Source organism: Python bivittatus, unplaced genomic scaffold, assembly GCF_059951505.1.
Source record: "Python bivittatus isolate LINGU-HERP-01145 unplaced genomic scaffold, Pbiv_v1 ctg000310_np1212, whole genome shotgun sequence".
NCBI classification, from domain to species: domain Eukaryota; kingdom Metazoa; phylum Chordata; class Lepidosauria; order Squamata; family Pythonidae; genus Python; species Python bivittatus.
Genome location: NW_028277054.1, coordinates 7,082,931 through 7,099,251, shown reverse-complemented (window position 1 = coordinate 7,099,251; position 16,321 = coordinate 7,082,931). Strand labels below are relative to the sequence as shown.

The 16,321-nt window shown below is 39.8% G+C and overlaps 1 long non-coding RNA gene across 1 annotated transcript; it reads left to right on the top strand.

Moving 5' to 3' along the window:
* Positions 1-9,404: 9,404 nt before the first annotated feature.
* LOC103068191 (uncharacterized) lies at positions 9,405-14,675 on the top strand. The gene is made up of 6 exons (XR_015795994.1): positions 9,405-9,528; positions 11,109-11,165; positions 11,694-11,723; positions 12,286-12,342; positions 13,949-13,975; positions 14,497-14,675. It is a non-coding gene; the product is annotated as an uncharacterized LOC103068191 (long non-coding RNA).
* The last annotated feature ends 1,646 nt before the right edge of the window (positions 14,676-16,321 follow it).

Below are 16,321 nucleotides of genomic sequence, written 5' to 3'. Positions count from 1 at the left end.
CACAGTTGCCTAACGGAAAAAAGAAAGAAACTTAAAAAGGATCCACCCCAATGCATCAGGCTGTTAAAAGTGATGGTGGGAGATTTGTACTTTCAGACTTGCAAGATTCTGTTAACGAAGCCTTACAATAAAGTAGAATTAGCTCATCTGATCATGTTTCCTGTCTGGTTTACCTGAGAGGGCTGGCAGATGGGCAGTAGGAATAACCTTGAGGAAGAGGAGGAAGAGCCGCAACCAAGACAACGGTCAGAGAAAAGAAATCTGGGTCGGGGGTAGAAATGCAATTTGAGTAAGTGTCTCAGACATGACCCTCCCTAGTTCTCATGATGTCAGCCCTTTAAGGTAGACCAGACTAGGATGCCAGAGTTATGAATGCTAATACTACTTTTTTATAAGGTTACAGTAACATAATCTTGCAAGTCTAAATGCGCCTCTCCCTCCCTCCCTCCCTCCCTCCCTCCCTCTTCATGAGAACTAGGGAGGGTCATGTCTGAGACACTTTCTCCAATTACATTTCTGCCTCGGACTCAGATTTCTTTTGTCTGACCATTGCCTTGGTTGTGGCTCTTCCTCCTGTTCCTCAAGATTATTCCTGCTTCCTATTACAGCAAGATCTCCAGTGAGCTGTGGATACTCTGTTAATAATGCTCCATCAGATGTTTGACATGAGTCAAACATCTGATGGAAAGAGGTGATCAATGGCCTTGGAGATGCATATTATTATCCTGGAGACAGTGAAATTTTCCTGATGACAACGAACAGCTTTCCAAGAGATAAGAAATCATACTGGAATGGGAATAATAGTCTCCCTTCCCTTCCCTCTTAAAAAAAAGACACATTGCTGCACAACAACCTATTTAGATAAGCTGGAGCAAAAAGCATGAAAGATGCTGAGCATCTGATTATCTCCTCTTTTTCTTCCCTTCTTCTTAAAATGGGAAGAAGTGGTTGAAGAGTGAGAGCAAGATGAGGCCCAGTGTGGGGATTCAGAACCTTTCCTTTACCTCGCCCTTTCTGTGCCTCTCGCTTGCCATACATTGCAGATCAAAAAAGCAATTTGCCGATTGGGAGCTCCAGGGAAGACTAAGGAAATATAATTATCTTATGTTTGCAAAGCACTTGTTGCTGTAAGATGAGATTGTAATGCAATCAAGGATATACAATTCTCTCCTGCATGTTAAAAAAAAAAATAATGAAAAAGGCATTAGCACCCCAGGGGCAGAGAATTAACCTTCTACAAATGCATCTAAGGGTGGATAGGAAAAGGTACCCATAATAATCAGGTTCATACAAGCTGTGTTTAGCCTGAACTGGGTAAATCCAGGTTCAGGCTTACCTTCAACCATGGAAGCTCACTGGATAGGTTTGGGGTGGTCATACTCTCAACACAACCTGTTTCAAAAAGTTGTTGTGGTTATGAGGATAGAATGAGAGGAATTCCATGTGTCCGCTGTGTTGAGCTCTCATAGATAAAGAAGGATATCAATGCAATAAAAAAGGACAAATATTAAGCTTGAACATTGAGAGGTCTTATGGAATGCCATAGAGAATAGAGAGGGGATGTGAAAAAAAGGAAGATCAGATTACTCTGTATTCTAACTCCCAGTTCTTTAATAGCAACAAATGATTTCATCCTCCCCAAACAGCTCACTAAGAAGAAAGCTTGTTTGCAGCCATAATATAGGATAGTTACAGTTAGCATGGTTTTTGACCAGCCAAACCCATTCCTGGGGTGTGTGTAGATTTACAGTACTGTGCAAAAGTTTTAGGCAGGTGTGAAAAAAGGCTGTAAAGTAAGAATGCTTTCAAAAATATATATTGTAATTGTTTATCAATTTACAAAATGCTAAGTGAGGAAACAGAAGAAAAATCTAAATCAAATCAATATTTGGTGTGACTACCCTTTGGCTTCAAACCAGCATCAGTTCTTACACTTGCACAAAGTCAGGGATCTAGTAGGATTAGAGTCAGGTGTATGATTAACCAATTATACCAAGCAGGTGCTAATGATCATCAATTTCATAGTCATTAACTGAAACAGAAACAGCTGTGTAGGAGGCTTAAAACTGGGTGAGGAACAGCCAAACTGTGCTACTAAGGTGAGGTTGTGGAAGACAGTTTCATATACTGTAAATCCCCTCCCCATTTTATTTGCCCACCCTAATTTTTCCATCTTAAATGATATAGCCTAGGCTGGCTCAGAAAAGCAGGTTCCCCCGGCAGTGGCCAACTCCCCTAAGACTTTCAGGTTAGCCAAGGCACATACTTTAAAATAGAGTTTCTCAACCTCAGCAACTTTAAGATGTGTGGACTTCAACTCCCAGAATTCCTCAGCCAGCATGCTGGCTTGGGAGTTCAAGTCCACACATGGTAGCTGAGGAATTCTGGGAGTTGAAGGCCATACATCTTAAAGTTGCCAAGTTTGAGAAACACTGCTTTAGAAGACCAGCTACTGTTGACTGTCAGAATCAGAAGCCACCAAACCACTCCACCCTGATTTGGATGGCCCTGGCCATGCCATCCAAATCTTGCTTTGCAGGATTAAAGTGTAAAAGATAGTGCTGGGGGACTCAACTGCATATAGTTTAAAGTACAGTACTTTCCTAGAAGGGCAGAAGCTGAGCCAGTCAGCCCCTGCTTTGGGGAACACCCAGTGTGGGTGCTACAGAGGGAGAGGGGTTGGAAGTTAGCAATTAAAAGTTGTCCACCAAGGTGGTCCACCTCTTTTTTTCTGCTTGGGGCCACATTCTCCCAGGAGCAATTTCTAGGGGGCCACATGAGGTGAGCATGAAGTAAGCAGTGTTGGGAGGATCATATGCTCACCATCAGGTTCAAGAGTTCAAAGATTCTTGGTGATTTGACTTACTGCCCAACTTTTATTGGTTCTGTCCCTATTCTCTGCTGTAGCCCCCACCCTTTGGAACATCTGGCCCCCGGGGGTGAGACAGGCCCCCTCACTCCCGGCCTTTCAGAGGGACTTGAAGATCTGGCTCTGCCATCTGGCCTGGGGTGGGGAGGGAGGTCATCAGATATGGGGTTGGCTAGCCCCCTAGAGGCCTGGTGTTGCTTCCATCAGCCTCCTGGATTTTTCCTCTTCCTTTTATTCTGTGTGTGTGTTTTTTTATAAATTTTAACTGTATATTTATTTATTGTTTTAATATGTTGTAAGCCACTCAGAGTCCCCCATTGGGGGGAGATGGGCGGGGATAAGTTTAAATAAATAAATAAATATGAATGAATGAATGAATGAATGAATGGCTCACCATCCCTTCTCGCTGGGAGAGAGAGGCACCTACTAAACAGGAAAGGAACTGGACTCTGTAACCCTGATCTTTCTCCTAGGATGCTGAAAGGAGAAGCTGATAAGAATAGCTAAGAAGGTAACCTTTCATTCCATACTTTCAGTGGACAGGATGAAGCCAAAGTAGAGGTGGACATCCAGTCTCTCTCTTTTGCTGCTCCTTTCTCTGATTCCCAAATAGTTGCACCATGGGGCTTCTCTGTGTGTGAGTGGTCTGGCAAGTTGGGGGTAAACATGTGTATTTATTTATTTAATTGATTTATATATTTTTTTCTAAATCTAACAACTGACTGCTCTTCAGCTCGTTTAGTGCCCCCTCCTCACACATGTTGGCCTCATTGTTGCTTTGAGAGAATTCAGGACTGTCCTCTTCACTTACAGTAGGGCAGCACCCGGTTGCTGTAACTACATCCCCCAGCTTAAGATGGTTCCTCACTTGCTTCTCCTCTTATGCTAAAATCACAGATTGCTCAAACCAGAACTCTAGACTGAAATGTTGCAGTGATAAAAATTAACAGGAGGCCTCTGGTTGCCCACCCTAATTTACATGATCATAATCCTCTAAATCCTCTAAAAAGCCATACATATATGTTGCAGCTGGCTGTTTGGTTTGGAGGAAAGTGGGTGCTGCTGAGAAATAGAAGGCTCTTAGAGGTTAGAATATTTGGGGGGCATGGATAATTGTGGTAGGATAAAGTCAAGGTTAACGTGGGTTTTAAAATAATTATGTTATACGTGCCATATTGAGAATATGGAATAGATACAAACCCAGGTTGTGCCCGAAAACATCTTTGTGGCTCTCAGCATAAGAAGCATTTTATAGATGAGAAATAATTGGCAAACAAAAATGGCTAACCTATCATGAGATACTAGAATTTTGTCAAAGGGAATATAAAATAAAATCAAGAGAAGAACTGGTGGCAGAGGGATATAGTTGTCAACCTTTTTATTATCTGCAGTTATTAGAAAGATTTAAAATAGACAAAAGAGTTTATGGTTTTGAACATTGAAAGACTGAGCTTGAAATAGTATTGTGTACAAATGATGAACATGTAATTACTCAATTATATAAACTGTTACTGAAATTTGAAACAGAAGAACAAGTGAAAGAATATATGATAAAGGGGGTAAAAATTTGGTTATAATATATAGACGGAACAATGGGAAAATATGGGTTGAAAGGATTGAAATTTACACTGTTATAATCTTAAAGAGAATTTTTATAAAATGATGTACTGTTTCTATATGTCACCAGAGAAATTGTCTAGAATGTATAAAGGCACTTCAAATTTATGTTGGAAATGTGAACAACAAGAAGGGACATTTTATCATGCTTGGTGGATGTGTAAACAAGCTACAAAATTTTGGATTCGAATACATACACTGATTCAGAGGATTTTAAAGATTAATATGCAACTGAGGCCACAGGTTTTTCTTTTGGGATTGATGGACAAGCAATTGGAAAAAAAGTCATGGGACTTTGTTTTTGTACATGATAACTGCAGTGAGATTATTCTGTGCACAAAGATGGAAAGATTCAGCATTACCCACAATGGAGAAATGGTTGGTGAAGATGATGGAACTTGCTGAGATGGCTAAATTGACTTCTTTGATCAGAGAAAAGGCAATATCTATGTTTATTGCTGACTAGAAACCCCTTATGGACTTTTTGTGTGAAACAGAAAAACTTATGGTTTTGATGAATAGATAGGATTGATTATAGAAAGAAGACAGTTATGTTGTAACCATAGAGTAAGAGGTAAATTTATAATTGTACTTATAGCCGCTGTAAAGAAGATTGGAAGCCACTTCTTTATATCTTTTTTTTCCTATTTTCCTATTACTTTTTTTCCTTTCTTGCACTTTTACTTTCTCTTTGATTTCTTTTTTCTTTTCTTTTTCTTATTTTATATTAATTTGTATTATTTTTATCTTCCTTTTTTAAAAAAAATAATAAAATTATATAAAAAAATATAAATAAAAAGCCATACATATATGTGTAGACTTTATGGAAAATGGTGCCTGCTTGTATCCTCATTTTTGGGTTGTACATTACATTTTTCTCCTACACTTGGCAGATTTTTCTTTCTTTCTCAGTTTTGATTGTCCTTTATACCTAGTTCTGCCTGTCTTGGTATCTCTTGATCATTCTTCAGCCATGTGAACTAAAATCTATTTTTTCAGAAACCTCAGTGTGAAACTTTATCTTGGGTGAGGTTAGAGCTCAAACAGACCATATCTTCTTATCGTCTTTAGCCTCCTCCCTTGAAAAATATTGTATATTTGCCAGGATTAGAAACCAGTGACATACCCTGCTGTGATTTCTTATGGGCTATTAACAGCGTAGATGTTGCTGGCTAAGTAAACAAACTCAATGGCAATGGGTTTTAAAAAATGCAGCTTCCTTTCCTTGAGGTCTTAGATGATCTCAAAAAGCTAAGCGGGGTTAGGCTTTGTATGGGAGAACATCAGGGTATCCCAGGGATATATTTGTGATGGAGGAGGGGAGAGGTAGAAGCATCTTGAAAGAATGCCTTTCCCTGCCCTTGCTCTTATTTTTTTGGTCCTAGAGAGTTAAAATCAGAACTTCCCAGAATAAGCCTATTCTTTTAACTTATAATAACAAATTGGCATTCCAACTGCCTTCCTACAGATAGTATCTGGAATTGCATTGGTTGTATTTTGATGGATCAGCCAAATGAAACTGATCACAATTTTGTACAGGTTTGGTAGCAGGAACCTGTATATCTTCTGGCCCTCAGCATATGACAGAATTCCTTCCTTCCTTCTTCTAAACAACTTGGAAAACAATAAGAGAGAGAAAAAGAGAGTGATGACATGCTATTACCAACAACAGACAGTATGTGCTTGCTTCTTACTTGTATAATGCATTTGCCTGGAAGGTAAAAAAAGCAAGCATATGCAAAATGTACAGTGGGGCAAAAAAGTATTTAGTCAGCCACCAATTGTGCAAGTTCTCCCACTTAAAAAGATGAGAGAGGCCTGTAATTTTCATCATAGGTATACCTCAACTATGAGAGACAAAATGGGGGGGAAATCCAGAAAATCACATTGTCTGATTTTTAAAGAATTTATTTGCAAATCATGGTGGAAAATAAGTATTTGGTCACCTACAAACAAGCAAGATGTCTGGCTCTCACAGACCTGTAACTACTTCTTTAAGAGGCTCCTCTGTCCTCCATTCGTTACCTGTAGTAATGGCACCTGTTTGACCTTGTTGTCAGTATAAAAGACCCCTGTCCACAACCTCAAACAGTCACACTCCAAACTCCATTATGGTCAAGACCAAAGAGCTGTCAAAGGACACCAGAAACAAAATTGTAGACCTGCACCAGGCTGGGAAGACTGAATCTGCAATAGGCAAGCAGCTTGGTGCGAAGAAATCAACTGTGGGAGCAATAATTAGAAAATGGAAGACATACAAGACCACTGATAATCTCCCTCGATCTGGGGCTCCACGCAAGATCTCACCCTGTGGGGTCAAAATAATCACAAGAACGGTGAGCAAAAATCCCAGAACCACATGGGGGGACTTAGTGAATGACCTGCAGAGAGCTGGGACCAGAGTAACAAAGGCTACCATCAGTAACACACTACGCCGCCAAGGACTCAAATCCTGCAGTGCCAGGCGTGTCCCCCTGCTTAAGCCAGTACATGTCTGGGCCTGTCTGAAGTTTGCTAGAGAGCATTTGGATGATCCTGAAGAGGATTGGGAGAATGTCATATGGTCAGATGAAACCAAAGTAGAACGTTTTAGTCTAAACTCAACTCGTTGTGTTTGGAGGAGAGAGAATGCTGAGTTGCATCCAAAGAACACCATACCTACTGTGAAGCATGGGGGTGGAAACATCATGCTTTGGGGCTGTTTTTCTGCAAAGGGACCAGGACGACTGATCCGTGTAAAGGAAAGAATGAATGGGGCCATGTATTGTGAGATTTTGAGTGAACACCTCCTTCCATCAGCAAGGGCATTGAAGATGAAACGTGGCTGGGTCTTTCAGCATGACAATGTTTCCAAACACACCACCCGGGCAATGAAGGAGTGGCTTTGTAAGAAGCATTTCAAGGTCCTGGAGTGGCCTAGCCAGTCTCCAGATCTCAACCCCATGGAAAACCTTTGGAGGGAGTTGAAAGTCCGTGTTGCCCAGCGACAGCCCCAAAACATCACTGCTCTAGCAGAGATCTGCATGGAGGAATGGGCCAAAATACCAGCAACAGTGTGTGAAAACCTTGTGAAGACATACAGAAAATGTTTGACCTCTGTCATTGCCAACAAAGGATATATAACAAAGTATTGAGATGAACTTTTGATATTGACCAAATACTTATTTTCCACCATGATTTGCAAATAAATTCTTTAAAAATCAGACAATGTGATTTTCTGGCTTTTTTCCCCCCATTTTGTCTCTCATAGTTGAGGTATACCTATGATGAAAATTACAGGCCTCTCTCATCTTTTTAAGTGGGAGAACTTCCACAATTGGTGGCTGACTAAATACTTTTTTGCCCCACTGTATATGCATTAGAATGCATAAAGACTGGGCCGATTCAGTTGCAGAAATGACCTGAAGAGTCTAGGAACATCCAGCAACGAAAACTTATCATCTGTCTGAAATTTTTTAAAGCAGCCGCATCTTTTCCCCAGGATTACAGGGCAGCTGCAAAACGGCATATACAGAATTCCTGGAAAAGACACAGCTGCTTTAAAGTATGGTGCACAGGTGCTATACTTGTATTCCTGAATGCTCCAAAGCACCTGTTTGAAATGTTGCACAGCCTTAAAAAAATGTGCAAGTTAAATACCACAGCATGGACATTGGGAGAAGTGTATCAAAATTCATTCAAGTTTCCACTTACCCATCAGAGAAAGATTTTTAGACATCAAATATTGAAATGAGATGAGCCTGACCACAGATCCCATCAGAGAATGAACAGAACATGTTAGAAGACAACTAGCTAGTAAAGAGTTCCATCACTTATTTCACCATTTCAACAAAGATTCTTACTTTGGAGGATCTTCAGACCCAGGTTTAATATCTCACTTTCAGCAGTTCCTGTAACGGAAATTTAATGAAGTTCCTGTAGCCTGTCAAACTCACCTCTGAGGATCTGCCACTGTTGAATCTGTCTATCATATTGCTCCATTTATAACAGCCAAGGAAGCCTCGTCTTTCTCACATCTTCACACATGCCAAGTTGGCTGATGAATTCTGTGTTCATTTTCTTTTATCTTCTTTTTTTTTTGGTTACATCTAATGCTGCAAAATTTCACACAGCAGCAGGTCATATTGTTACAGAAACAGATGCATAGGACTGTAGAATCAGAAGGGATGACAAAGATCATCTAATTCAACCCTCTGCAACTTACAGGAAAACCAGTTAAGCTGTTCATGGCTCTCCAGTTCTTTTTTAAAACCCTGCAGAGATAGAGAAATAATAAGCAATTGAGTTGGGGTTCATATGATTAATATTCTCATATGGATCTCTTTGGCAATTTCATATCAGTCTCTAAAATTGTACTTTGGTATTTGATTTGTTTCTAATTCCTGATTGTATGAAAGTTACATTTATCTAAAATATAAACATTGGGAGAAGTGTACTGTACCAAAATGCACATAAATAATACAAATACCCACTCACTCAAAAACAAATATACCCTTCCCCCATTGAGGTAGAAACAAACTTAAGGTAGATTAAAAGAAGATACAGAATGAACCTGAAATCAATTGATGCGGTCTTAATGTTTCAGGAACAGGAGAAAACATTACAAAATAATACAATTTCACTCCCTTAGGCAGACTTTAGCAGAGGATAATCTGAGGGTAAAAATGTGATTACAGAAGAAATACAGGGTCAAGAAGGAAGGGGAGAGGGGAGGGTGGTCATCCATAAGGTAAAAAGTATTGGTGGATTTTGGTGTTTGGATGGGAAAGAAAGGGAGAAAGGGCTTGGTCCTTCTGCGGATTAATCATTAGGCTGGGCTCACAAAAGTAAAGTGTTCATGATAACAGGAACTGATTGTTTATCAAAGTGGGAACTGCCCTTGATAACTTGCAGTATAAGTAGAGGCTTCAGGTGGCCCTATCCCCAAGCCTACTTCAGAGGGAAAGGGAGACAGAAGCAACACAAAGATGCAAGTCAAAGTTGTGGCTATTTTCCTGGCTGTCTGCCTGCTCACCTTGGAAGGCACCAGAGCTGCACCTGGGGTAAGGAGGGACTTGGCTGATTGAAGGTTGGAAGGCATCTGTAAGAACTTGATGGGGATTCCGATCTACCATCTGCATAAAGCTGGGACTTGGTCAGCTGGCTGAACTAGTTGATGCTTTTGGAGAAATTCATGAGCAATGGGTTTCACAGCACCGAGATTAGTATGTGGAATGTGGCACAAGAACAAGGGGGATTTTTGGACACGCTGGTAGCTTTGAAATCAAATACTTAGAAACAGTACAACCTAGAAAGAATCACCTCATCTGCTCTTTCTGTAACTGTGGTCTTCTCAGTGTTGACACCCACTTTAAAGAAATCAGGTCTTTGGAGCTCTAGCTTCATTGATCTAACATTAAATATTCCAGGAGTGAGATTCCTGCATTCACAACCAACTCTACTGAGTTCCTCTGTTTCTAAGAGTTTGCAGCATAGAGATAGGCTAGTGGTAAATTGTTCCTTTCCTAGAAGTTTGCAGCAAGTAACAGATGATCATAGAAGGATCACTCATACTTGATGAGACTAAAGTCTACTTCAGGTTTTGAAGTGCTCTTATTTATCCTACTAAGTGAAGCCCTAGATATTCGCCCTGAAGTGCCTTATGATACATGGCTGTCTATCTCAGTGGCCCAAGACAATAAGCCACATTCCTATTAATCTTTCTAGGTTTGTTGACATGCTTGGGAAGGATAGTCAACTGCTCTAAAAAGGGGAAAAGAAGAAGGATGAGAAGGATCAGGGGTCCTGGAGTGATTCAAATAGCACATCTGTCAGCATTGGTTTTTCTGTTTCTGTTTTTATTGTTTTCTGTTTTCTTTTTTTATGATATTGTTTTTATATTATGGTTGTGAGCTGCCCAGAGTTCTGGGCGATCATACAAGTATTTTAAATAAATAAATAGTGCTCAGGAAGATATCTGACAGGGACACAACAAATGATCCTTGCTGTGCCTTAGACGTTTGTTCACCTAGCTGTGCAACCCCTTTCCTGATCAGCTCATTCTCCTTTCTCGATATTAAACCCTTTTCATTGGAAATGCCAAGAAATAGTGGGGTTTCTCCGCTTATGCACATCACACTCTTAACTGGGGGGTGATGAACAAAAATCACACAGAATTTTAATGAAAATTAACCCAATTCACAAGTTCTGAACATATAGCTGGAGTTTACCTCCCTTCTATTATCCTTTTTCTCAACTTTGCCATTGTAGTTTTCCATTGAAATGTGTAAGAATGAGCGTCTGCAATGCACACAAACATTTGGGGAATTTATTGTGAAAAAAGTAAGCTTATTAGAAGAACTGCATTCAAATACAGTTAGGAGAAATATATATTAAAATGTATGTGATACAGAAATGATTCACCAGTGCCTTTTTGGGGGATTTATTTTAGCTCCCCAGTTTGGCTATAAACCCTGGTGGTCTCCTCTCCAAATATTAATCAGCCAGGATCCTGCTCAACCTCTACGGTCATTTCTTATGGTCTGTCAAATTCCTGATATTCTCAAAACATCAGGATCTTGTTAGTGCTTTTTCCAATTCGTCCGGGAAAGAAAATAAAAGCTCTGTTTGTTCTACTTTGCAGAATGTAGGCAGCTTTGACAACAACAATGTAGGATCTAACAGTTTCAATGACAACGGAGTAAGTACCCAGAATAATATGCTTGGAGCTAATTGGTGCTATTAATTCCTCTGTAGGAGGTAAAAACATTTTTAAAAAGCTGGGTAAGAACCCTTAAGTATATTTTCTTACTTTTGATTAATCCAAAAGCTAAGCCAGTTCCTTTTTTTTCTCAACAAGACCACGTAAAAAGCCATCTATCAAAGATTGAAGGAACTCATTTGTAGGACATGCTTAACTGACTTATGGGGGGGGGGGGAATGATATTTGTGTCATGTGAACAATAAAACTATTAATCAACTCAATTAACCACTAAAGGTTTAGATTTAATCCCAAATAGCCAATCTCTATTGTTGTTTCGGTTTTATTTTAACAATTACAATGTGCATTTTCCACTTCTGTTGTGTTCACCTAACTTTATTCAAGGAATACAGCCTTAGTAGCTTTGTAAGATTAGGGAGGCATTGGGACAACTGTTCATTGACATAAGATTGAGCCATTAGGATTGCTCTTAATTTCAATTTGTGTTGTTTCCATTTTATATTTCAGAACAGCTATGATTCTGGATCTTATGGAGGGGTATGTATTAGCAAATGTATAGATGCTCTGACCAGTTTTGAGCAGAACTCGAAATTCATTCCTAGGATTCCAAAAACATTCAACATTTTGAGAATATGGGAGATGACATGTGTATTCCTCCCGAGTGAAACTTCCCTTGGCGAGAAGGTTGCAAGAGAGGACAACATGGAGTTCAAAGTTGCAAGATGCTCACTTGCAACATGCTAAATGTTAACATGCTAAACATGCTAAAATGTTAACATGCTAAATGTTAACATGCTAAACATGCTAAAATGTTAACATGCTAAATGTTAACATGCTAAACATGCTAAAATGGCATCTCACCTGCCCACACTTAACAGGGCAGGGAGGGCAGAATCAGCATCTACAATGAGTTCTGCTGAGTGCCTATATTTTGGTAGTTCTCAAAGGTGCCAAGTGATGGCCCTCTTTGCTCCTCTCTGGTGAAATGTATCTGTAAATGAAATGGATATTCCTCAAAGCCAGTCTACAGTGGTTTCTCAAAGACAGCTGGCTCCTGTGAACCACAAATCACTAACATCCTCTTTTGCTCTATTTTTAGAATAGCAGAAGCTTTGATAACAACAAGGTTGGGGACAACAGCTTCAATGACAATGGCGTAAGTGTTGGAGGATCCGTTTTGTCTTCCTAGAGAGAGAGAGTAGGATTCAACCTATCAAAGACCACCAAAACAGGTTTTGTAATTCTGATAGAAAGAAGGTTTATTTATAGGAAGGAGGAAGAAAAGCCTAATATCTGTAGCTACATCCTAGCAAGCAGATTCAAGAAGGCATGCCTGTGTGCGCTTGGCTAGGAGACAAAGGCAGGAAGGAAGAGACTCTCAGATTGGCTATCACATACATGAAGACTAGGCAGGGTAAAAGATAAACAGGGGACTCAGTGGGATCTGAGTCTCTATATCCCGCTCCTCCTGGTGGTCAGTAGAGTGTGAATGGTTAAGAGACAGTGTTCTGAAGTCCCAGCTTCAACAGTAAGTATCAGAGATCTGAAAACTATGCACTTTTCTGTAGTCCTAGAACTGATTGTGAGCCATATTTTTGGACTCTTAAGTCTTTCAAAAGTCCACAATAAATATTTAGAATAACTTCCCCAAGCAGTTGCCTTCCACATACACTGGACTTCAGTCACTATAATCACCAGCTAGCATGTTGATTAACTATCTGTTTTCAATCCTGTCCCTTCTGGTGATGTACTAGGCCACTGTCACACCCCAGAGGTCTTTGGATGATCAATGTTTTAAAGAAAAACTTGCCCCGGTCACAAAATCATCCCCTCTATAGTAACATACCCATAATTGTTTCGAACTTTCTTTTATTACTTCTAGAACAACTTTTATTCTCCAAATACTCACTAACCATTATTTCCTCTTCTTTCCCACACCAGACTGTCCTCAGACAGAAAACTATGGCTTGGTTTACAGAGCATGTTAAATCTGGATTAAGAAAAAGCAATAACCGTGTCCTCAGAACACACTCTTCCCAAAGAATAAACCATATTACAGGTAGTCCTCAGTTACCAATGGTAATTGGGACTGGCAACTCAATTGCTAAGCGACGTGGTCATAAACTGTGACATCATGTGACCATGCCAAGTTATGACGGCAGTTGCAGCAGTTCCGGTTGCCATCATTAAGTGAACCCTGCATGGTTGTTAGGCGTGACATCACATGATCGCCATTTGTGACCTCCTGCCAGCTTCCCCATTGACTTTGCCTGTTGGAAGCTGGCTATGAAGGCTGCAAAAGGTGATCACGACCGCAGGATGCTGTGACATCGTAATTGTTAGCCAGTTGCCAAGCACCCAAATTGTGATCACATGACCATAGGGATGCTGCGATGGCTGCAACTATGAGGAACAATTGTAAGTCCCCCTCATTCAGCACTGTTGTAACTTTGAACAATCACTGAACAAGTGGTTGTTCAACAAGGACTACCTGTGTTAGGGCAATAGACTCATTTACACACCATGGTAAGGCAATGGATACCTTTCTGTCAACATATTAAATCATAGTTCATCTCAGTTTGGCCTGGTCTAGCACGTTGTGTAAATTCAGTATGAGTTATCTTTTATCCCTCTTTCTCTTCAAGTGTTTGAGACATAATTAAACATTCCCAAGAGGGTTGGTACTACAGCTTGTATAGAAAAGATTTTTTATCAACTTGTTAGTCCTTGTTTCTCTAATTGTTTTTCTATTTGTATTGCAGAATTCCTATAATGGACCTGAAATCTGGGTAAGCTTGTATAATTCTGAACCTCTGTGTTTTAAATTCTGTTAAGCAGCTTCCTACTGCTGAGATCCCAGTCTCCAACTCTGGACAAAGTCCCTTTCTGCTTATATGGGATCAATCATAACAGACAGCTGATTTTGCAAAAAATGAAGTTCCTTTTATTATGAAACCAGGGTGGGGGGAGCAGGGAACTACATAGAGAAATATAACAACTTGCTTGTTGAAACAGATCAGGAGCCTACTTGTTTTAGAATTCTGCATCTAGTGGGAAGTTTTCAACCAGATATGGTCATTTGTCCCCAACATCAACAGCTTCAAGCTATATAATCTGCACAATCACAATATTCTTATTTTTATCCATAAGATACTCCAGATGTTACCAAGTGCTTCCTTCTCCATAAATGAGAAATGAATCCAGTAATCACTGTATACAGATCTTCTTAGTGATAATGATGGTGATGATTACTTATTGACAGCCTCATGATATTTAAATTATTAAGAGTGTTTTATTTTCTTCTTTATAGTACTAAAAGCCAACCACTACTGTTCCAGATACCCTCTGCTCAGACTTTTCATCAAGGATATCATTGCTGACTCAAATGATTCTTTTTATTTGGTGTTGAACCTGTCTCTGCTACTGACTGTACAAAAGCTTCTTCTTGCAAATAAAGAAACATGACTTCACAAATGAGCTTGCAGAACAGTTGTGCCTCAGAGTGAACTTTATTACCTACTTAATCCATCCACAACCCAGTGGATTATAAGGGTCCTATGGGTCAACCCAAACCAATACCTTTCTTCCCAAAAGAATTGGGCCAAAAGCCACCCATCAAAGATTTGGGGAACTCATAGGCCTTAACTGGGTTAGAGGGGGAAGAAAACTGTGTCAACTTACCCAGTCAATTTACCCAAGAGGATTAGGTTTGATGTGAAATAGACTATTTTGTTTGAGGTTAAACTAACTCCTCCCAATCTGTTTCAACAATTCACTCAAATTGTTTCCCTGAGGTTTGACTATCTGTTCTGACATCTGGGAGCAGGTCCAAGTTCTAAAGTAGTTCTGGAAAAATGGAGTCTCTAGAGATATTTCAGCGCTCTGGTTGTTTTGGTTCTCAGTGCTCCCAGTTATTCTTTGGGTGGGGATTGATTGAAAAAAAGGCCTGAAATATTAGAGCTATGGGATCCAAAGGCTTTCTACCCCTAATTATGGGTCATTTGAGGAAAAAGTACCCAGCAGAAAACCATCAAAGAACATTTAAATACAGATAGTCCTCAGTTAACAACAGTAATTGGGACTGGGAACTCCATTGCTAAGCAACACGGTTATAAAGTGTAACATCACGTGATCATGCCAACTTACAATGCCAGTTCTGGCAGTTCTGGTTGCGGTTATTAGGCGAATCCTGCATGGTCGTTAGGTGCAACATCACATGATCACCATTTGCAACCTCCTGCCAGCTTCCCCACTGCTGTGCTTGTCAGAAGCTGGCAATGAAAGTTGCAAATGACAATCACGTAACCACAGGACACTGCAAGGACTGGCCGTGAGTCTCCTCATTCAGCACCATCGTAACTCTGAATGGTCAATGGTCAAGGACTACCTGTGTAAGCCAAACAACAGCCTATATATTTTTTACCTCTCTATGCACCTAATATGATTCCAATGACATGATATTTGGTGGGGCCAAACAAGGAGTCCTAGAATGCAGAATCCACCAAATCCCTTGTTAATTTGTTTTGATTACTATACTGTAGAAAAAACTGGAAAAAATGAATTAAAGGTAAAATGCAATGCAATGCAATATATGTGAATAAAATGGAAAGGATAAAAGGCTGCAAAGAAAAATCTCAAAAAAACAGCACCCCCATCTATACATAATGTAATAGATGCATAACAGTGGCTTAGTTTTTAAACAACAACATTAAAACTTGTATATATAGAATTGGTTTTATAATGCTAAAAAAAACCCTAACCCTAACCAAACATTACATGTTCATTTATCCTTGTGTTAATTAAAAAAAGGTCAAATCTTACCTTGGTTCAGAAGAACTGTTCTATCGCATTTGATCCCTAACCAACCCTACAAATATGACAATAAAATATCCCTTTTTGCTCACATTTTCCCACTCCACAAGAGGATCTGTTGCACACACACAAACACACCGCAGGTGCACACATCAAGATAATCCATATAACCACGGCCCAGCGCCAAGAAAAATAGGATGATTATTCTAGAGAGAATACACCGTGAAAGAGCTATTTTGTTCTAGCACTCCAGCAAGGTCTTTCTCTCCTTCCAGGATATCAATTAATTTTGTTGACATTCAGACTAACATTGGTCAAGATAT